Below are 22,578 nucleotides of genomic sequence, written 5' to 3'. Positions count from 1 at the left end.
TTTAGAAGCCTGAAAATTTAGAACAACTACTTAGAAAACCCGGTTTACTTAACAGTACCTTTTGCAGAATAGACAGGGGACTGACTATAAACTATACCAATACCTTGTGGCCAGAAAACTGCATTTTTTTTTCCTCAAAGGAAGGCCGTCTTTATTTTTTGGACTTCCAAAGCTTGATTTATAGTCACTACAAACATCATTACTTTTGGAAGCTCACAGAAAAAGTCTGGAAAAAAAAATAACGATTTTAAACATTAGTCACACTGTTGAAACACTCATCCAATATTAATAATTTGTTCTTTAGTAATAAATAGAATTCTTCACGGCAAATGCCCCGGAGTTGCCTCACTCAATTACTACAGTTTGCAAAAACCAAACGGTTAGCTCAATGGACAAAATGTGTTTGTAGCCTTCCTGAACACCTGTAGCCCTGTCCTCTGATGTCTCCATAGGCACCACGTTTATCTGAGTAAGTAACAGCAGATTGCCTCTGATGGATACTAAGCCTACATCCTGTACTGAAAAAACCTAACACTGATGCATACAGTACTTGCTATAGGTGTATTGTTTGATGCACATAAAAGCAGATTTAGTTAACGCCCTTTGAGGGCAGGAGAGTTTCCTTTGCCTTCACTGGTTCTCATTCTAACCAGCGAACTCTACCTTTTTGCCTATAACGATACTCTTTCAAAAAAAGTCCTGCAACGCTGATGGTAAAGGGAGCCCATCAATTCCATCATATTAGTGCGTCTGCAGATTACGGCATGGCAGATATACTGCAGGCTAAAAGGGAAAGTCCTGCTTGGTGAGATAGTAAGCGATGGTTCAAAAAAAGAAACCATGCCAGCACTGGGACCTTTATAATGTTCCGAAAGTCCTGTGACAGCGGAGGAGTGAAACACACATGGTCGTGGGCGTCAGAACCAACGTTGTGGTTCCACTGTGCAGTCGGGGCACACAGGGATCTGTTGTAGCGCCGGGAGCTCATGGAGAAGAGGGAGACCTTTTGCTCAGAGTCCCTGAGCGAGAATGTGCCTTCAGGTTTCCCTTCAAGGAGGCTTAGCTTCGTAACGGTCCATCACTCCCCAGCAACAGGGATTCCCTGTAATCTGAAGCAAATCAGGCACGAAGCGGGGGATGTAATCAATCTGTGTATGGACTTTCCAAGCTCCCTGTCTGCTAACCTGTGAGCATAGGCTGTCTCCAGACACCTGCTGTTGCTTCTGCCTCCTTGACCTCAGACACAGGGTGGTAGTATCCCCTGCTGAGTCACATCAGCTTATGGAATTGCAGGATTGTCCCCACTTAGTTCAGTCATTCCAGGTTAACGTCGGTCCCACCTTAAAACGGATCAACCTGTGTGGTCCACTTCAAATGTACATGTGTGCGTTGGGAGGGGGGGTCAACCCCCTCTTCAATACTTTGCTGCTTTCTTTTTCTTTTTTGTTTATTTATTGAGAGAGAGAGAGACAGAGTGTGAGTGGGGGAGGGAGGGGGGCAGAGAGAGAGGGAGACACAGAATCGGAAGCAGGCTCCAGGCTCTGAGCATTCAGCACAGAGCCCGACGCAGGGCTCGAACTCATGAACCATGAGATCATGACCTGAGCCGAAGTCGGATGCTTAACCAACTGAGCCACCCAGGCGCCCCACTGCTTTCTTTTTCAAAGCTGATCTCCTTCATCTTTCGTAGAAACCGAGGATCTATCAAATGTATCAAAAAACGTTGAGTGTAGGCTCACAGGGGCTATGTGCCATGTAATAAGTGCCGTTTGGGGGCTAAATCTGAGTTAGCAGGAAAAGGGCATTTCTCAAGCACTAATTCAGAAAGGTGTATTTTTCCTTTATTAGAAGAGGGGTTTTGGCCGCTTGCTGTAAGTCCTCATGGGAAAACACAGGCCCACAGTTTCCCGCAACCTCTGTGTCAGAGAGCGACTTCCTACAGTTCTGTTGGACCCTCTGTCCGTCTTGTGCACAGAGCTTACGCCATACCTCTCTTCTTTGGAGTCCAATTCGAGTTCTCCCAAACCTTTTATCAGTATCCGATGAACTGTGTCTTTGGAGAACAAGAAAGTTTTTTTCTTCCACTCCATGGAACATGCCCAGAGTAGGAATCTCTTGTTGCGAGTCGTGTTTCTCCCGAGGGGCTGCTTTGTTGCTGAGGAGCTGAGTCACCTATCCTGATGTTTCTCTCTTTAGCAGACAAATAACTGTTGGAGTTCACGTCCACGTGTTCACTGTGGCTTCCTCCGTCATGACCGAAGAGATTCTGGCACCTGCGTTTGAAATTATCCCCCGTCTGCCCCGCTTAAACCGTTGATGATGAGATCTGTCGGCGGGGGCGGGGCGGCCTCAATCAGGGGCACCTATGACCCTGGACGGGTCCAGACGGCGCAGGCGCGGTCGAGAGGTCGCTGAGAGTCCGCCGGCTCCCTGGCTGATGTGGTCCAGTCCCCTCCAATGGAAGGCAGTCTAGCTTCCTCCGGACTGCCTGTCCCCAGCCAGCTCCCCCCCCCCTCCCCCAGCCCCCACTGGAATGGAAAAACACCTCCTACTGACCACGTGTGACCTTTGAACTTAGGTTTAACAGGCATTGCTGCGTCTGCTTTGCTCGCTCTTGAATAACTCCTTCTGGGGGAAACCAGCCACCATGTTGTGAGAGTGCCCAGTGGAGAGGCCCACATGGGGAGAAACGAAGGCTCGCCGCCATCAACTGAGACCCACTTGCCAGCCCTGTGAGCGAGGGGACCCTCCGGCCCCCGCCCCCCACAACCCAGTGACTGCAGCCTCGTGAAAAATGCGGAGGCAGACGCCACCTGACCGCGCGGCTCCCAGATCAATGCCTGGCAAAAACCGTGAGTGATAATAAATACGTATTATGGTTTTAAGCCACCAAGTTTTGGGGTGATGTGCTAGGCAGCGACAGATAACTGATCATAATAGTCGTCACTTCCTCGTTTGTGATACCAAAACAAACCTTTGAAACCCCAGAACTGTCCATAATGAGAGGTTAAAAAACCTGCAGAAATCTGCAGGTTGGAACGTGCAGCTGTTAGGACGAGACAGGGCTCCGGTGTAGACCTGTGTGTTCTGTGATTGACGGTTCCCCCAAACACATCACACGCAAATAGCAAGTTGCAGAACACTTATGGTATGGCCTCGATTATATCAAAACATCGCAAAAGTTATACGTACCTACATGTACACGTAGGCATATAGATAAGAAGGCCGTACTTGTATATACTGGGCAGACGTGTGTATTCACATATGTGTAAATTCAGGAACTTCCCCCAGCTACGGGGATAAGATGTGCATACCAAACTCTGGCAGTGATTCCACCTGGGAGGAGGAAAGGGGGATTGTGGGGGAGGTGGAGGCACGGCAGGATGCTGACACTTTGCTTTGTAATCTCAATCATGTATGGTCTCAACGTCTTACCTGAAAATGCGGTTGTGTATCCCCTGTGTGATGGAACAAGGAAAATCATGAAAAGAGAAAGAGGCAGGCAGACAGGACATGGAAGGAAGCGGAGGAGAGGGAGAGGCATTTCACAACTCACTGAGTCTTCACTACAGGCACCTGACCTGAAAACAGGAAGGAAGCCTCTCTGTGGCCTTGCCCTTGCTGGGCGCCGTCCCGCAGTGGTGCTCAGGGTGGTCTGTTGAGGAGAAGGAGGATGGTAATTACCTGATTTCATCCCTCCTTGTCCCTGGACCCCGTGCTCCCCTTGTGGGGTTTGAGGTACGGAGGGGGTGCAGGGGTGGGGTAGGGTGCCTACACCCAAAGGGCAGGGTGCAGGCCACGCAGAGTGGCTGAGCGACATTAGGGGAGAAGGTGGAAAGGGGTGTGGGGCGTTCTCAGTCCCCTGGGCGTGCTGCACTGCTTGCCCTGCGGGGACAGCGGCTGCCCCAGAGTTCCCAGGCTCAGGAAGTCCACGAAGATTCTGCATAAAGGTCTGGGGAAGACTCAGTTGGGCCCTTCCTTGGGCACAAACCAGAGACTGGAGGAGGGGACACAGAGAGGCTTGAGCCGGTTTGCAACCCTACAAGGTGCAAGGGAGGGAGCTGGCCTCCGGCTCTGGGATCTGGCCTCTTGGCCGCCGTGCTTGTCCCCACCCTGCTTAGGCCTCTGCAAGAGAAGGGGACACGGAGGGGGCTCTGGACCTGGCGTCGGACAGGGGACTGCAGACCTGAGGCATCTGTGGATGTCAGACACGCCAAGTACGGGGTTCCTCCTCCGCCTTCCTCCCTGCAGGCTGGACCCCCATCTCAGCAGCCTTACTGAACCAACTTCCCTGGGCACCTGAGATGAAACGAAGAGAAGGCTGGGCTATGGTTTGCTACTCCCTCCCCTGCGTAAACCCTTCCAAAGCTCCAGTTAGCCTTAAGGAGCTCACAATCAGAGCTTTCTCCATCACAGGACTTACTGCACTGTAGGGTAATGTTGGGGTCTTCACGTTAGTGTCCCCTCCCCCTGACCCCCCACCAATTCATGTTTTGGAGCCCTAACCATGTGGCTATAATCGGAATTAAGAAGTTAATTAACATTAAGTGAGGCCATAGGGTGGCCTCTGATCTAATAGGACTAGTGTCCTTATAAGAAGAGACACCAGGGGCACCTGGGTGGCTCAGTCAGTTAAGCATCCAACTCTTGATTTCAGCTCAGGTCAGGATCGCATGGTGGTGGGATCGAGCCCCGCATCGGGCTCTGTGCTGAGTGTGGAGCCTGCTTGGGATTTTCTCTCTCCCTATCTCTGTCCCTCCCCTGCTCACTCACTCTCTCTCAAAATAAATCTATAAGCAAAACATGGAAAATAAAGAAGAGACACCAGACGGCTTTTTTCTTTTACGCGTACCAAGGAAAGGCCATATGAGAACACGGCGAGAAGGTGGCCATTTTGTGCTCAAATAAATACATCAATATTTGAAATTAGCCTTTTGTGCATATAGAACAGATAGTACCCAATAAAAATGCAGAGTCCGTTCTGGCCTATGCAATTAATTAATCATTCCTTCACATTATTCAGCTTGTCAACATTTATTGAGCTCCTCCTATGTGCCAGACAGGTAACGCTCAATACAAGTTAGCCTCCTTCATGCTAAAATGAACTTGGTATCCACCTACCTTTGCTGGAACCCTAAAGGAAACCAATTATCCTGCCCTTTCCCCGGGTGTCTGATTGAACTCGGCGCGTCCATCATAGCCATAGAAATATCACTAACAGGCAATGCCAGCAGGATTAGATCTGCAAAGTGTTTAAAGTTTAGCAAGAAAGCTTTCTGCAAATGTCAACACTACTGTTTGTTCCCTGCAAACCAGCATTCTAATCAGCACGGCTGCCGTTTCCAGCTCATTGAGCAATGACATAAAACAGTCCGGACACAATCAGTTCTCTAGAAGAAAAACACTGGAAGGCAGAGGGAGGTAATAACAACCAGAACTGCCTACTATGTGCAAGGTTTGGTACTTGCTGCTTCGGTCCCGGCACTCCTCATTCTGTTTGTTTTTTTTTTAACATTTTATTTATTTTTGAGAGAGAGAGAGAGTGAGAGAGGGAGCACAAGCAAAGGAGGTGCAGAGAAAGAGGGGGGGACAGAGAATCTGAAGCAGACTCCGGGCTGACAGCAGTGAGCCTGATATGGGGCTCAAACTCACGAACCGTAAGATCATGACCCGAGCAGAAGTCAGACGCTCAACCAACTGAGCCACGCAGACGCCCCCACACCCCTGATTCTATCTTTCTTTTTTTTTTTTAACGTTTATTTATTTTTGAGACAGAGAGAGACAGAGCATGAACAGGGGAGGGGCAGAGAGAGAGAGGGAGACACAGAATCTGAAACAGGCTCCAGGCTCTGAGCTGTCGGCACAGAGCCCGATGCGGGTCTCGAACTCACGGACCGCGAGATCATGACCTGAGCCGAAGTCGGACGCTTAACCGACCAAGCCACCCAGGCGCCCCACCCCTGATTCTTTCAATAATACCAACAGATGGAGTAACTGAGGCTCACAGATGTCACCCAGCTCCAGCCAAGGCCAGTTGGGGAGCTTTCCTGCAAGTTCATGTCAGGGTGGGAGTGATTTCAGAGGCGAGTCATAAGAAAAGAGAATAGCTAGGCTCCTCTCACCTGGATGTCCTGGGACCCCAATCTTTTCCCTCTTCAATCCCCCTCAGAGGCCAGGTGTAGGGATAGAATAATTTTGGAAATTTTGATCTGAAAAGCAAAACATTTTGTTTTCTTTTTTTTTTTTAAGAGGGAGTTGTTAGGGTGTTTACATATTGGGTTCTTGGCATAGCACCTGGTAGACTTGATGGGATTTCAAAATGGAGTCACTAATGGAAATTCTACACCGGGGACTTTGCAAAGAAATTGCTGACGGAAAGCAACCTGTGCTCGGGGACTGGACTGTCCTCCAGGCAGTCACAGCTGTGCACAGAAGGCATTAGGGCCTGACTGAAATGTTATGGTAGGGGTCACCTCCCAGACTTGGCTTTGTACAGGAAGCATAGCCAAGGAGGAGCCGAAGCAAAAGTATAAAAGCAGATGCGAAGGCACAGTACGCCAGCTGGCCATCAGTCTGTCCCTGGGTGTAGATCTGAAGACATTTAGCCTTGGACACGGGCGGGCAGGTGGGTGTAAGAGCCTAATCGTGACTCCTGGGCAGGAGTGGATAGCCTGGGAGGAGCGAGCTCCTAATTCCGATCTCCAAACATCCCTGAGACTGCAACAGCCCTCCATTCTCAACCCCCGGCAGTTCACTAGCATTACCTGGTGAGCTTTTAAATAAATACAGAAGCTCAGGGCTCCCCCAGATGGATTAAATCACAATCTTTAGGGGAGGGACCCAGGTGTCGTGCACATGAAAGCGTGTCATGTGATTCTATCATGAACTCGCAGCCTAAGTTCAAAACCTCTAATACAGCCCAGGCAGCCAGTGATCACAAGAATCAACTGAAACATTCTTTCAAGTAATTTCGCCAAGTCTCTCCCCTGGAGATCTCCAGTGAGTGTATTATCATCATTATAACCACCACTTCTGACATGTCATATTTTTACTTGTGCGTATGTTCCTGTTTCATACCCATCACTAGATTGTAAGCTCTGCAGGGAGGAGACTTGGTCTTATTTGTTGGGGTGTTTTCAGTACGGAGCCAAGGGCAGACAGATCATCACGGGGGCTCCATGGACGCTCCGTGGACGTTTCTTGAATGAGTGAACATGTTCTTTTGCACTTTGTCAATTGTACCTTGTGACCCAAGTCAAGGATGAGGTAGAGATGCTGCAATAGAAATATATATATATTTTTCACCTTTATTTCACTTTCCTTTATAGATCAAAAGTCCTGCTGTTAGAAACATAAAGATGTATTTGGTATGGAACTTGATTTCATTCTATAATCAAGTTTGGGTTATTTGGAGACCTGAAAGACCTAGAGAAAACCAGTCATATTCAGGAAAAAAAAAAAAAAAAAAAACTTTCAGAAGTTTTCAAGAGAAAATCCCCTAACCCCGCCCGATTTTTTTTTTCCTGAAAATTTCTGCTTCCTTGTGGAATTTATTTACCATGTAACTACTGTTAGCCGTGGGACGAGACAGTTACAGTTCAGAGTGATAACATGTGCCTTCTGTTGTAGGATGTGCCATTCATTTAGGGCCCACCAACAAGCTTGCTTCGGATAAAACTAGGACACGCTGTGGATTGTAAGACCTGTTCTAATTTCAGACGTACAAATGTAGAGAGGGAAACGTGCATTTTAGAATTAGTAAAATACGCGAAGTGGTGAGAGGTACATTCAGATCCAAAGGGCTAGCCCCGTGGAGGGTTCTGGAGTGTGGCTGGGCACAGAGAGCTGGGGGCTGAGCGGGGAGGCTGGAGAGGGCCGCAAGGGTCAGGTCGTGACCACCCGCGTAGGTAGGCGACTTTAGTCTCAGGTTACACATGTAGCACCGACCCCTGTCCCACCTCAACACTGCCCTGTTGCGCAATAAATTCTATGGTCGCCCTACGGCTAAGCCATCTGGAGATGGATGTACACTCTTTATCCTAACGGCAAGGAGAGCCATTCAGAGGTTTTCAGGGAGCGGAGTAAATAACACGATCAGGTTGGTAAATGTGCATGCGTTATGTGTGCTGGGGGCTTTTGGGATTTGCCGGATGAGAATATTTCTTGAAGAGCTACTATGTTCATGCAAGTCAACATTCTTAAAAGGCAGAAAAGTGGAAATTCTGCCTTCCATCCCTGCCCTCCTCCCACCCCTCCCCTCCCTAGAGGCAAACCATCCGATCAATTTCTTGTGTGCTCTTTCAGAAGTAGTTCACGCACATACAAACAGCTCTTTTTTTGTCCTTCATACCTACTGTCTCCCAGCCGATCCATTTCTGTAATTTGTACTCCTCTGGCTATTTTTCACTGAGTTTTTAACAGGATTTATGGTCCCCTTTACTCCTTCCGATTTTAGACTTTATTTTAAGAATGAAGTTTGGATGGCTGTCTTTTTTTCTGAGCACTCCGGCTCGGGATCCATTTCCTCCTACTGTTTCATGACCTCTTCCGGGATCTCTAAGGTCTGTACTTTTCTTCACGGAGGCGATCGCTTCCCTACGTTCTCTTCATTTTCCGGTTAGAGTTTTCATCTGCTCTGTGGCAACATTTTTGGGTGTATCTTCTTTGCCTGCTGTTTGTTTCTCCCCCCACCCCTCCTTTTTTTCTTGTCATTGTTTTGTATAGATTACTTGTCACTGAAGCAGGTGATTTTTTTTTCTCCTTTCCCATTGCGCCTCCTCTATGACAGTGGACAAGGTTGTCTTCCAGGTGGGCTAAATTTTCCTTATGACCCGGGGGCAATATAAGGGCACTTAGCCTTGAATTCTTTTCACCAATGGCGAGGCTCTTCCCAGCATGCAAAGTCACTCCTCCCCTGTTGCCACAGAGACAAACCACTTCCTACGAGTATGGTTAGTCCCGGTCCAGCAGAACCCATGTCACCAGCACGTGCACCTGCTTCCAGCTGTTGCAAACGAGGGCTCTCTGCGTTGCTCGTCCAGGTGCGCCCCTTACCTTCTTTGCAAGCTGGCGGTTTGGTGTGCTCTCTCCGCTTCCTCCTACGAGCGCCTCTGCTGAAGATCCATCGTTTGGGGGGGGTCACTCTTCCGCCTGTTTTGTGTCTTAGGTTCTACTTTTACTAAAAACGGAGTTAGTGCTTTGCTTTCAGTTCCTTTTTGGTTTTGGATTATTTCCAGTAACAGAAGGGGGCACTGTTACCTTTACACCATCTTGGAAACAGAAGTTCAACGATCACGTTGGCTGTGGCACGTGGGGAATAGACCCACGGCAGAAAGATTAGAGGTGGGTGGACCAGTGAGGAGATCATCTCGACATTGGGGAGCTGGTGTTGGAGAGGAAGAGAAGTGGATCCAAGACAGACTTTGGAGGCAGTGTGGATGACTTTCACTGGCTGACGGCATGTTTGAGTGGGTGTGGGGGACCATTTCAGGGCTGGCTACCAGAAGCCGCTTGTGATGTAGCAGGAAGCTAGCTTCCTCTTCCGCGGCTTCCCCCCCAGTTCCAGGCCACATCTGGTCAGGCTGGGCCCTCTGGGAAGACCATAGAGGAATCCTAATGGGGCAGTGAGCAGCCCATCACTTCCCTGGAAGGTCCCCTGCAGATATCTGGATGAAACTTGGGACTGCTAGACCCATCTGGGAAGACCTAAGGCAGTCAGAGTTCCTTGTCATACCCCCAAATTTCTGTCCTATTAACCAAGTCTCCCGGATGACGAGACTTGAAAATAGGTTTGCAAAATTAAAAAAAAAAAAAAAATGGGCAAAAAATACTCCTGACATCCCAGGATTTGCTGCCAAGTCTTGGTGGGGGTGGATGTGACACATACTGGAGGTCATACAGTCCACCCCCCTGCCTTCAGAAAGGCGTTCTAGGGTATCTAAGCCGCACAAACTGAACAGAGAGCTTTGGCTTTCCCTAGGATTCTCCGGGGGCGGATCTGATTTTTATTTTTAATCAGACTGTGATTAAGTCCTGGGCATTTCCTTTGGGTTTGTGTTTTGTTTTTTTTCTTCCCACCCCCGCCCCCCCAACGTTCAGTCAGCGTTGAGAACTGAGGGCTACCTAGTCTCAGAGATGGTCAGAGCTTGAAATTAGGAATCTCCTGCTCCTACGCCTGTTCATTCCCATCCAGGAATACAGCTGTCTGCCTGTGTCCAAGATGAAATGTCACTGATTCTACTCCTGGGGGACGGTTGATGGCTGCTGCCACAGTCACCCAGGTTGAGTACCTTTTGTGTCTGTTTGGTTTTGTTGTTGTTGTTTTAATACTTTTATCTTGGCCCCTCCTAGGATGTGATTCTTGACCCAGCTCACTCGGGTTACAGCAGGGCTGGCCTCAAGCTGTCTTGCACACAGCTCTGATATCCTAGAACAGCCTTTCCAACTTAATGTAAGCTGTTCCCTATTAGTGATTTCTCTGGAAAGTCTCCAGCAATTCCCAAGCTAGTTATTAGGGCTCTTAAGGATTTACTTTAGCAAGAATGATCCTGGGATGTTGACTTTCTGCCCCTAAAAAGCCCAGGCTCTGTTCTACGATGGGATGTTACACAATGGTTTTAAATGGTGCTTATGTAAGACAGGGTGTTTGGTGAATTTTTTTTTTAAAATGGGGGGACAGTGTTTATCACATGGTGAAAAAAAGCAAGATACAAAATTGTGTATTTTCAAGTATGTTAAAAATATGTGTGTGATAGACTGAAAGAGCGACTTTTCGCCCCACCCATCCCCCCCACCCCACACCCACCCCAATTTCCTTTCCTAGCAATTAAAGCAATATGCTTTTTTGTCAAGTTAATGAAGGATATCTTGTCATCTAACCTTGACAGAGAGGAGGTAAATGTTCTCTCGAGCTAATAAGGTCAGGCAGTTTGCTCACAGGAAATAGCGTTACGAGTATAGTAATAGGAAGAATATTAATTTCTTATGTGTGTCAAATATTATTTGTACGGTTGTGGGTATTTTTGTTCCTGGAAGAATTAGTCTTGAGCTCGTGAGACATGTTGTATTATAGGTACATTGTTGGGTGAAGCAGCTATGATTTGGAGGAAGGACCCTCCACCTGCCCCCCTCTGTCCCTGCACTTCAGAGAACAGGGCTCCTCCCTCATCCCCTGCACCCCCCTGCAGAGGCCCTCTTGTCTTCCAGACAGGAGCAGCTGTGGCAGCAGTGGAGACGAGCCGTGGTCATTCAGAGCCAGGAGCTGGGAGCGTGGGAGGTACAGGAGTGGATTTAAGAGTCTCTGGTTTGTTTCAGGGAGAGGTTGTTCCAGAAGGGGATGAGCTGGATTTCTGAGCAGGAAGAGGTGCGGCGTCAGAGGGGCAACAGGAAAGAGAGGAGAGGAGAAAGACATCCAAGCAGGAGGGCTCCTGGGCTGGCGGGGGGTGGGGGGGTGGGGTGGGGGCGGAATATCATGAGATACCTACACCACCTTCCCACCCCCTCCAAATAGGACTCCCATTCTGTAAGACTTGGAGACGGTATTCTGCTGTCATCCAGTACGGAACTGAAATGTTCCTTAAGGTCCCAGGACCGCTGCCGAGAAAGGTTGCTCAACCTTCTCCCTGGTGGCATGGGCCAAAGCAACATGGCCAGCAACCCCCTACTGGGGATACCTGAAGGTCCTAAGTGAATCTCCAGATGCCCCCTCCCCAGAAGACCCCAGAAAGAAGCCTCTCACAGGAGTTACAAATATATATGCGTAGAAAGACTAGAAGGACATAGGCTAAGAGGTCAACCGTGGTTCCTCCCGGATACCTGGATTGGGGGTATCATAGCTTCCTGCTTCTTTATGTTTTTCTGAGACTGTCAACTTTTTAATAATAAGAGGCATGTGCTATTTTTATAATCAGGAGGCACAAAAATTCCATGGCCACTTGCCCAGGGAGGTCTCAAATCTGGAGGTTTCAGAGAAAGAGGCAGATTTGCCGGGGTGGGGGTGTGGCAGTTGTGGATACGTGGGACTGGTAGCAACCCCGAGGGGCCATCCAGTCCACCCCCCCCCCCCCACCGCCTCTGAGACGAAGTACCTGAACAAGACACAATATCTGAACTCCTTCCCTACGCCAGAAACCACCCCTTGCCCTCCTCACCCTTCCACCCCCAGCAGAACCCCGAAAGACGCTCAGCTTCATACCAAGTGTCCCTGTTGCTCCTGTGGTGGCCCCAGCATTGTGCAGAACAGAAACCAGGGCACCGATAGCTAGATGGAAAATAGGGCAAGATCCTCCTGCAAGGTCTCTGCTCCGAGGTGGCCCTTAGAAAACCCAGGCACCCATGGGGAGAGAGGTCAAGCTGAGCCCCAGGTGAGCAGGAGGGAAGAGAGAGGGAGGCCCCCTGGGCTGCAGAGAAGCAACCGGCTCCCTTTCTTCCAGCCCCCCTCCTTTCTTTTCTCTCTGACAGCAGGTGGTACCACAATAGGCATATTGGGTACAAACCAACAAAAGCTGAAACTTCCAGGAGCTTAGAGCCTGGTCAGGGAGTAAGGTCCAGCTGGGAGAGTTAATTTCTTAGCACAAGAGCTTGATTTCCAGAAGTTGTCCCTGTGCCAGATGGGAGGGGGGTTTGTTGGGGTGAGAAAGAAACAAACACGGTGATGTGCCAGCCCTTGAAGAATAAGGGTACCCCCCTTTTTTTACACTTATTTATTTATTTTTGAGAGACAGAGACAGAGCACAAGTGGGGGAGGGCAGAGAGAGAGAAGGAGACACAGAATCTGAAGCAGGCTCCAGTCTCTGAGCTGTCAGCACAGAGCCCGATGCGGGGTTCGAACTCACAAACCGTGAGATCATGACCTGAGCCGAAGTCAGACCCTTAACCTACTGAGCCACCCAGGTGCCCCAGGCTTCCCCTTTTAGATGGGGTTGGAAGAAGAGGTCTGCACTGAGGCTTAGGTCACACTGCATGTAGAAAGTTCTAGAGTGCCAGAGATGGAGGAGGGGTGGCTATGCTTTGGAGCAATACTACCAACCCTCCTTCCCACCCCTCCTCCGCCCGCCAAAAGATGTCCATGTCCTTATCCCTGGACATAGTCACAATTTACATGGCAAAGGGGTCTTTGCCACCGTGATTAAAGATTTTGAGATGGGGAGATTATCCTGCGTTATCTGGATGGGCCCAGTGTAATCACAGGGATCCTTCTAAGAGGAATCAGGAGGCTCAAATAGAGAGGAAGGATGTAAGGATAGAAACAGCCAGGGAGGAGAGGACTCTATGATGCTGGCTTGGGGGGAGGGGCCAGAAATCAAGGGGGGGGGGGCCTAGAAGCTGGAAGAGGCAAAGAGATAGGTTCTCCCCCAGAGCCTCCAGGAGGAACGTAGCCCCGCGACCCACTTCAGACTGCCAACCTCAGACGGTAAATTCGACTGGTTTTAAGCCACCAGATTTGTAGTAATTTCTTATGGCAGCAGTAGAAAACAAATACAGCCCCTTCCTGCCCTCCTCCTGGTCCTTATGAAGCAATCATTTGAGCCACCTCTAGGAACAAGAAATGTGAACATGTGTTTGAGATTATACAGTGAAAAATGAAGACAATGTATTTGTAACACATAAAGTTGACCGAAAACTGACTCCTGTAAGTTCTAAGAGTTTGATGGGGAAAAAGACCCCAAACCGGGTTTTTCAAACGAGCAAAGAAAATGAACACCATGTGCTTAGGAAAAGGAAGGTGGATGGTCTGGTGCTAAAGTGGGAAGATTCTCTCAGATGTGGTACGGAGTGAAAAAGAACAAGGTAAAGAAAGAACGTCTCAGGGGTATCATGTGACCCTACTCCTGTCACAGACAAAATACAGTCCTACGCGTATGTGTTCCCTTTGGCTGAAGGAATCACAAGAAAATGTTGGCAAAGATTGCCTTTGGGGGAGAGAGAGAGAAGGTAATAGTACTTAACTTTAAAAATGTTCCTGCTGTTTGAATTTCCCGAATTTATACTTAGGTTTTCCGCCCCCCGTTTTATGGAGATATAATTGACAGGTAACATTATATAAGTTTTAGGCGTACAACATGATGATCTGATACATGTGTATTCTGTGAAATGATACCACAATAAGTTTAGTGTCCACAAAGTCTAACCTGACCAGGGAGCTTAATGGCTCACTTTGGGTTTTCTTCTTGGAATCTCTCCGTATTAAAAAGAAAAAGAGGGGAGCCTGCGTGGCTCAGTTGGTTAAGTATCCAACTCTTGGTTTCAGTTCAGGTTGTGATCTCGTGGTTTGTGGGATCGAGCCCCACGTTGGGCTCTGCTCTGATGGTGTGGAGCCTGCTTGGGATTCTCTGTCTCCCTCTCTCTGACCCTCTCCTGCTCTCTCTTGCTCACTTTCTGTCTCTCAAAATAAATAAATAAATATTTAAAAAAAAGCAAAAGGGGCGCCTGGGTGGCTCAGTCGGTTGGGCGTCCGACTTCAGCTCAGGTCACGATCTCACGGTCCGTGAGTTCGAGCCCCGCGTCGGGCTCTGGGCTGATGGCTCGGAGCCTGGAGCCTGCTTCGGATTCTGTGTCTCCCTCTCTCTCTGCCCCTCCCCCATTCATGCTCTGTCTCTCTCTGTCTCAAAAATAAATAAACGTAAAAAAAATTTTTTTTTAAAAATAAAAAATAAAAAAAATTTAAAAAAGCAAAAGAAAAAGTTTTAAGCATCATAATACAAGGCGAGCCTCATATGGAGAAATCAGGCAGAGAATCTATCATGGTACGCATGTATTATTTTCTTGCAAACGTGAAACCTGGACTGTTCTGTAAAGTTTACTGCTCAGGCTTCTCCTCGGGAGCCAGAGCCAAAGGCAGTTTGAACCCTCCACCCCCAACCCGTCCCCTGTGCTTCTGACATGTGTGATGCAGGTTACAGAGACCCTAAAATCTAACCATGGCCGTGTAATCAGCCTGGTGACGAGGTCTATAGGAAAAACAGATTTGCACGCAGGGCGCAGTATTGACACTCGCCAACCCCTCAGCCTCTGACAATCGGGGGCCTTCTCTGAGCCTTTGTCTCTTCCTCTATAAAAAGGAGGAAGGTGAAGATGTTTGTTTTCAAGGTTACCGTGAGGTTTAAATAAGATCATGCTCGGGAGGTGTCCGTGGAAACTGGCCCAGGCAGGAACACGACAAAACAAGAGTCTTCTCCTTCCTTTCCCTTTTGTTCCGAGCCTGCCGAGGGCAGAAGGAGGCCCCTGTTCAGCAGGAGAGAGGTAAGCGCGAGTCTTTGTCTAGAAAAGTACAGAGACCTCATAGAGAAGACCAAAGTCGCGGAGCCACACGTCTGTTTCCACATCCGTGTGTTTGCCACCAGCTTACCGTCTCTGCCAAGTCACAGGAGGTTAATAAAGTTGGTGAGCTTTTTACAGCCCAGCAGGCCCATTTTGCCTTCTCCTCGATACACGTTTTCATGTCACCACAGGAGCTGAAATCCTAGGTGTCATTAACCCACATGCCCGGCACCCGTGACCGTGACCCGGGCGGGGGAAGAACAAGCACGCTTTGTTCCCAGAGCCCCTGGCCTCGAGATGCTCGTTTTCTGATGAGTTCAAACAAGAAACGGGGCGATTCAGCTTTTAACTGCTCCCATGGTCATCGGGCCTCACCGCACCGAGCCTGAGGGGATCCCAGGATCTGGAGACCCAGAGGACCTTCCGAGTCCTCTGCCCTCCTGGCCGCCTCACAGGGCCTCACAGATGCTGACTCTTTTCCCCAGGAGGCAGTCCCTTTTTCTTTTCTCTCTCATCCATTCGTCCGTGTGTTCAATCCACGCAGTTCTGGGGAGATCTTGAAGCACCAGGCACCGTCCCGGGCTCTGCTCAGGCAGCAGTTACAACAATACAGACCCTGCCCTCGTGGCAAGGCCATTCTGGCGGCTGCGGGAGCGCTGAGGTGGTTGTGCAGAATAGGGGGTGTGGCCTTGGCTGAATCAGAAGCCATCGGTCACCCCGTGCTTCCCGAGCACCTAACATGAGCTGGGCAGTGGGGCTGGAAAGAGGTAGATGGATTCCCCAGAGATTTATAGTTGGGGCTTGGTTATATCTGGGGGAGGAAGGGTCAAGGCTGACCGGGTTTCAGAGCAGTTTTGGAGCGGGTGGTTTGGGGGGTGGGGGTGAGAATGAGTCAGGTTTTAGGGATGTTGGGTTTCAGGCCCCAGCGGGTCCAGCAGGCAGCTGGACTCGTGGTCTCATGGCACAGGGTGAGACCTGGACGGGCGGTGTGGATTCAGGAGCCAACAACTGGGTGGGGAGGGGACGTGGAAGAGGGAGAGAGAAGGCCTAAGACAGCACTGTGAGGACCCTCATACCTCAAGGATGGGAAACGAGAAGGATCCCCAGTTTCTAGGAGGAGTGGTCACAGAAGCTAAGGACATAGGGAGAACCAATGTCATGGTGGCCTGTGTCCATATGCTACTTCTGAGGGCAGTTTCCTTCAGGAAATCACCCTTCCTCTCCTGTCATTCTTTCATGTGTTTTGAGTGTTTTGAGGTCCGTCCTTGGGCAATTGTGTCTCCCAGCCCCTACCACACGGCTTGGTTTAGGGAGGGCCGTATAAGCTCTCAAGGCCAATGGAAAGCAAGGAGACATGGACTGAGTGAGGGGAGGAAAGGGTGGCTGTTCTTAGAGGAATACTTCTCCCAGAAGAGAGACCCCACACACATACAGCACCCATCTGGCCTTGGAAAGAGTAAAGTAAGGATGTGAATCAGGCACCAGTGCAGCCATTCATAATTGTGAGGAGGAAGCCTGGGGTGGCTGGAGATTGTCTAAGGCCTGAGGAGGAAGTCTAAATTGCAGATAGCAGGACAGAGAGCAGCCACTTCTCCGATGACACTGTTTGAGCCACTAGATCAAGCTTGACCTGAAGCCAGCTACCTCTAGGCTTTTTAGTTATGCAAGTCAGTGACTTCCCTTTACTGCCCAACCCCATTTGAGCAAAGGTTTTGTTTGCTTTGCTGCTTGCAACCCAGAGTCCTAATTAATGCACAAGCTGAAGGGGAGGTCTCCTCGGGTCAGTGGGTAGAACATACGATGGGAGGAAAAGTGTCAGGATTTCGGAAAGTTTGACACTTCTGTGTCCCTGGATCGTTGTCACCTGCAGAGCCACACTTGCAATCTCTTTACGGGTTTTTGTTGTTGTTGTTGTTGTTGTTGTTGTTGTTGTTTCCTCTCCTGCTGTATCACTTCCCTGACTGTACAGTTAACATCCTAAAGTTGCTTACTCACTTAGAAATGAGATGGTGCTGGAAAATAGGTTAGACTCCCTTTCTCCTTATGTTGCCTGTTCAGATGCCGAAGCGCCGTCCTCATAAAGCAGGGTCAGCGGCAGGTAACAACACGCCCCGAGTCTCTCTCCACTCAGATCCATCTTCCACACTGCAGCGGAGTGGGCTCCCTGAAACGCACGTTCCTGCTGATAAAACGCTAGTACTTCCCATGGCCTGCAGGGAGAAATCGCAAACCCGCTGGCCATGGTGCATGTGATCCCATACGTGCTCTAGATCCTGGGTCACTCTCCTGCGTCCGATACCATCCCCTGAGCCCCGTGCTGCACCAGCCGTTGGCGATCCAACTATCTGGGCGCGCCATGCCCCTCCGCGCCTCTGTTCCACTTCCCACCCTGCCTGGAGAGGTAATTAATAACAATAGCTAATGTTTATCGGGCACTTTCGTGCGCCAGGCGCTGCACTAAGCGCTGCACGTGAATTGTCTCATTTAATCCTTACAGATCCCCCATGAATAGTGCCATCCCTGCTCCTCCCCCCGTGTCGCCCCGGTCAGTGCCCCAGCTGGAAAGCAGATACGGATCCCGGCTGGAAGTCAACCACCGCAGTTAGACAAAAATATGATAGTTCAGACGCCAGGAGTTTGAACATGAATTGGGGACATCTAGGTGAGGAACGGAGGAGGTGGCCACGAGGGTGGGAAACTCCACCTCAGCTGACATTGAGAATCCCCCTCAACTCGAGCAAGGGTCTCCGGGGCCTTACGGAACATGCACTGTTGAGGCTAGGTACTCCAGTCTCCGTTCCGCTGTGGATGCCACAGGTAATAGCTATGTCCAAATTTTCTAGACCCCGAAGACTAGAAGCTCCATGGTGTCCCTGCCAGGCATCTGTGCGTATGAGGGATTGTTTGCATCTTTGACAGTGTTGGAAGCCTGTGTGATGGGGCTGACCACTCCCCCAGCGCACCCTCCCCACCTCCCAAGCCTGACCCTTTTCTGGTTGGGAGACACTCCCAATTCTCTCCTCCAGCTGTTTCCCCCACCCCCACTCCCTCCAAGCCCCGCGTCCCTCAGACAATGCAGCATAATTCCCCTGAAAACGTGTTTTCACAAAACAAAAGCCAGGAAGGGGAGGGATGTCTTCGGGGTGCTTGGCAACAGCAGCCTATGGCTGGCTCCCCCTGCAGCACAGAGGCCTCTGGGAACAGAACTCACAGACACTGGGCCCCCTCCCATGCTGGGGGCACATCTGCTGCAGAAGGAGCCAAGGAAGCACACGTGAGCCCCTCCCCTCCCACCTCCGGTTGCGATTGCATAGTCATTTGATGAATGACCGTCTCCGTGTTCGCCAGTTGACCATAAATAGGCTGCACGAGGGCAAGGTTTTGTGCCTCTTTTCTTCACTTTGGCCCTAGCACAGGCCTAGCACACAGGAGGGCTCAGTTAGTGTTCTGGAAGGGAGAGAGAGAGGGAAGAGAGAGAGAAAGGAGGGAGGGAGGGAGGCAGGAGAGCAGGTAACATACAGCCTGAGAGAGAGCCCTTGATTTCCCCTTTATCCCCTCCTCTTTTCCTGGAGCCCCGCCTACCGGCTTCGTATTCCCACACCTGGCAGGGAGAAGCGTGCTGCCTGCTGGGAACACCTCGGTAAACTGCTCTCTGCAGTGTGTATTTGAGGGGGGGGGGGACGACTAGATAGGGGGGCCCCTAATCAGAAGCTGTGCAGCTTCGCGGGAAGCACACAGACTTCAGAGTCCGGCAGAGCTGAGGACGAATTACAGCCTTGTGACCATGGGCAAATTATTTATTCTCATCTGCAAAATGGAGGTGCTTCTTTGTAGGACAGGAGCTGCTAGTAAGTAAATGTGCCTGGCGAAGGGCAGGCGCTCAAGAAACGGTGCCATTGTCATTTACGTGCCATTTTGAGCTTCATTCATTCAACCCACACTAATGAGCACCTCCAGGTCCTCCCCTCACTGGACTTCCTCTCAGAAAGCCCCATAGGCCCCTTACTTTCTGAGAGGGGCCCCTGTTGCTAAGGGGCCAGGGATCTGGGGATGAAGAGGATAGAATCCTGTACATTGGGGGGGGGGGGTCACATCTCCCCTCAAGACATTCTGGTCCCCCAGTCTTTCCTTCTCCTTCTCTAATCCCCTTGGGCTCCAGTGTCCCCTAGACTCAGTCACTGTCTCTCTGGAAGAAGCCACTGCCAGGCATCCTGAGCCCGGGTGCTCCTGCTGTCCTTCCCCTGTCCTCTTGACAGTAGATGCTCACCACCAGTGCAGGCCCAGAAGGAGGGGGGAGGTCAAACTCTTCCCTCGGCTCCTCTCCCTGACTGTGAAAATTCCAGGTCTTTGCTGCTGGCTCTTCTGGGACTCCTCTTTTATATCCCAGCTTCTCCCAGCTGGAAGAAGACCGGTAGGAGGAAGGAAAATGCAGCCTCACCGAGGACGCCTCCTTTCTAGAAGGGCTTCCCAGGCTCAGAGAGGGAAGAAAGAAGTTTGGTACCATTCAGGTATTGGTGATGCTGGGCCTCATCGCTGCCTCAGCCTCCTCCTTCCCACCGCCCCATCCCCCCACCCCTCTCTTGGGGATATTTGAATTTCAAAAAAGGAGCATAGGGATCTGACAGAGGACTTGTATACAGAATATATAAAGAACTCCTACAAATCAATAAGGAAAAAAAAAAAAAAACCAGTGAATATATAACGCAAAAGGCTTAGAGCAGCGGCTTCACACAGGAGGGTGTCCAGATAGCCAATACCCATGAAAAGATGCTCGGCTTCGTTGGCCATCACGGAAACTGAAATCAGAATTATACCACCACGGAAGGTCATGTCAAGTTTTGGTGAGGGTGCGGGGTAACTGGAGCCCTCATGAGCTACAGGTGAAAGAGTAAGGTGGCATAGCCCCTTTGGAAAACAGTTCAGAAATATCACCAAAGAGGGACATACTCAGACCAACCCCCAAAACCCTGAGCCTGGGTATACACGTAACAGAAACTAGTTTCTAAAACACCGAAAGTCCTGTACAGTCGTGTTCGCAGTAGAGCTATTTGTAATAGTCGCGAACTGGAAAGGCCCCAAACCACTCTGGGCGGCGAATAAATGAAGACAATATGGTAATTTAGACACAGGAAATGTGTGCGGCAGCGAGCATGAATGAACTTTGGCCACCTGCAACACCATGAATCGCACAAACGTAACACTGAGTAAAAGAAGACACCTGAGTGTGCACACCAGGTGACCACATCAGTTTAAGGGCCACAGACCAGCAAACCTTAAATCTACCGATGGTGTTAGAAGTCAGGACGGTGGTTACCTTCGGGACGGAGACAGGCACGAAGAGATTCGGGCGAGGGTGCTAAAACTCTGCTTCCTGATCTGGGCAACGGTGACGGGCTGCGTTCACTTTGCAAGGATTTGAGTTGTCCATAATCCAAAGAGCTTTGCACCTTTCTGCATGCATGTGGCACTTCAACAAAAAGGAAGGTTACTAGACAAAGAGGCGGGGTGGGAAAGAAGGTTGCAAGGGCAACGTTCAGGCTGAAGGCTCAGCCACAGACTCAGATGGACGCGAGTGGTGTTAACAGAGGACCACTGGTTAGGGAGCCCCTGGGATCTGCAGCGGTGGGAGGGAGGGAAGGCAGGGGAGGCAGAGGCAGAGGCAGAGGTCACAGTGCAGTAGGGACCCACTGACAGCCTCAGCTGACCTCTCAGGGAAGTCCTGGAGCTAGATCAGCCCCTCAGAGTTGTCTTGACTTGGGCCACAACGGCCAGATCCTTACCTTCTGGCACCGGTCATTCTCTGAATGTGGGCTGCGGCGGGGGAAAGCGGGGGGAGCTGGCATACAGCCCCCTCTGCAGCTAGGGCCATCCTGCAGGAGCTGACCGCTTCCAGCAAGCCCCCCCGAAGAGGCATGTGGGCGGCCACCAAAGGCAGCCTGCCACCTGAGTGGAAAAGATCTTTCGGCCTGGAAAGGTTTTTCTCAGACCCCTCAGCCCAGCACTGGTCATCTGGTTAAACTCTCCCCTGGGCACGCCTCACTCACAGACCTGCCTCGCATTGCAGCCCGCGGCCATCTCCCCACACGGAACCAGAGGCCCGGATGCACCATGGTGCTTTTGTAGTTTCCTTCCCACACCTCCGCAAAATCCTCCCCTCATCTGGATGCCCTCACCTCGGACTCACTCGGTGAAATCCGGCCAGCCTTTAAGACTCAGGAGGCACCTCTTCCAGGAAGCTCTCCCTGATCCTATACCTTTCCTAGGAAGGGTGGCCCTCCCTCTTCCGAGCCTCCTCCGAGCACCCTAGCCCCCCACCTTTTGTAAAACTCTCATTGCACTATTTGTTTGTCAGACCATGTCTCTGACTGGTAAAGCCAATTTGATGGGGAGATGCCTTATTGATCCACTGCACAAATGGATGGCTGCCATTTGAGTTCCTCCGGGGAGCCTGGCACTGTGCTGTGCACTGGAGCCTGAATGCACATAATTCTAACGACCCTGCGAGGTGAGAGGGGAGCACCTGCCCGCCATCGTGCCATCACACCATCACTAAGCATCAGAGTCAATACACACATGGGAGTCGGTGTGAAACCTCCAAGTCCTCCGGAAATGGTGGATAGGGAAGGAGAGCAGGGAAGGGAGGGAGGGAAAGGAAGAGGAGGGCAGGGAGAAGGAAAGAGAGAAGAGAGGAAGGGAGCGAGCTAAAGAGGAGGACAGGAAGGAAGGAAGGAAGGAGGGCTCCTCTGTTCAGCCCCTATGGGCAGCCCATTCCACCTGCCGGCTGGCTCGCTGCTGGCGGCTGGTGAAGGGACTTCCTGGGTTGGGGGGGGGGGGCAGCTCTCTCCCCTCCCCAAGCCCTGCCCATCACTCGTCCCCAGAAGCCCCTCATCCTGGCCTGGGGGAAATGCAGTTGCAAATCACTGCCAGTCTGTGGAGGAAGGTCCCTGGGCCAGGGCTGAGCAGGGGCACGGTCAGTTCGCAGTTTTAATCCTGACGTGTGCCTCCTTTCTTTCCACCCCCAGTGCTCCCTTTGAAGAACTGCCTCGGGGTTCACGTTGCAGCATCAAACAGGGACAGAAGGTGCATCTCGCCTTAGCAGTGGGAGCGTCTACAGCTTAAGTCGCTGGAGGTGCGTGGCACACGGAGTGCTCCACGGAGTGAGTGCTCCACTGAGCCCAGAGCGTGAGGGGCGGGGGCTTCGCCCTTGGACTGGGAGCAGCAGGTGGACACACAGACCATGAGACAGACACACAGATACGGTCGTGCGTACAGATGTGCCTGAGAGCATCCGGAAGCTCCCGGACACAGGTAGGTGCGTGC

General features: G+C 50.7%; 2 pseudogenes; both read right to left on the bottom strand.

Moving 5' to 3' along the window:
- Window positions 1-640: 640 nt before the first annotated feature.
- On the bottom strand, window positions 641-1,268 carry LOC132669629 (suppressor of cytokine signaling 5-like; annotated as a pseudogene).
- On the bottom strand, window positions 1,162-15,967 carry LOC144616595 (suppressor of cytokine signaling 5-like; annotated as a pseudogene).
- Between the last annotated feature and the right edge of the window lie 6,611 nt (window positions 15,968-22,578).

Source organism: Panthera onca, chromosome B3, assembly GCF_046562875.1.
Source record: "Panthera onca isolate mPanOnc1 chromosome B3, mPanOnc1 haplotype 2, whole genome shotgun sequence".
In the NCBI taxonomy this organism is placed as follows: domain Eukaryota; kingdom Metazoa; phylum Chordata; class Mammalia; order Carnivora; family Felidae; genus Panthera; species Panthera onca.
This window is presented reverse-complemented; position numbering and strand designations above follow the sequence as displayed.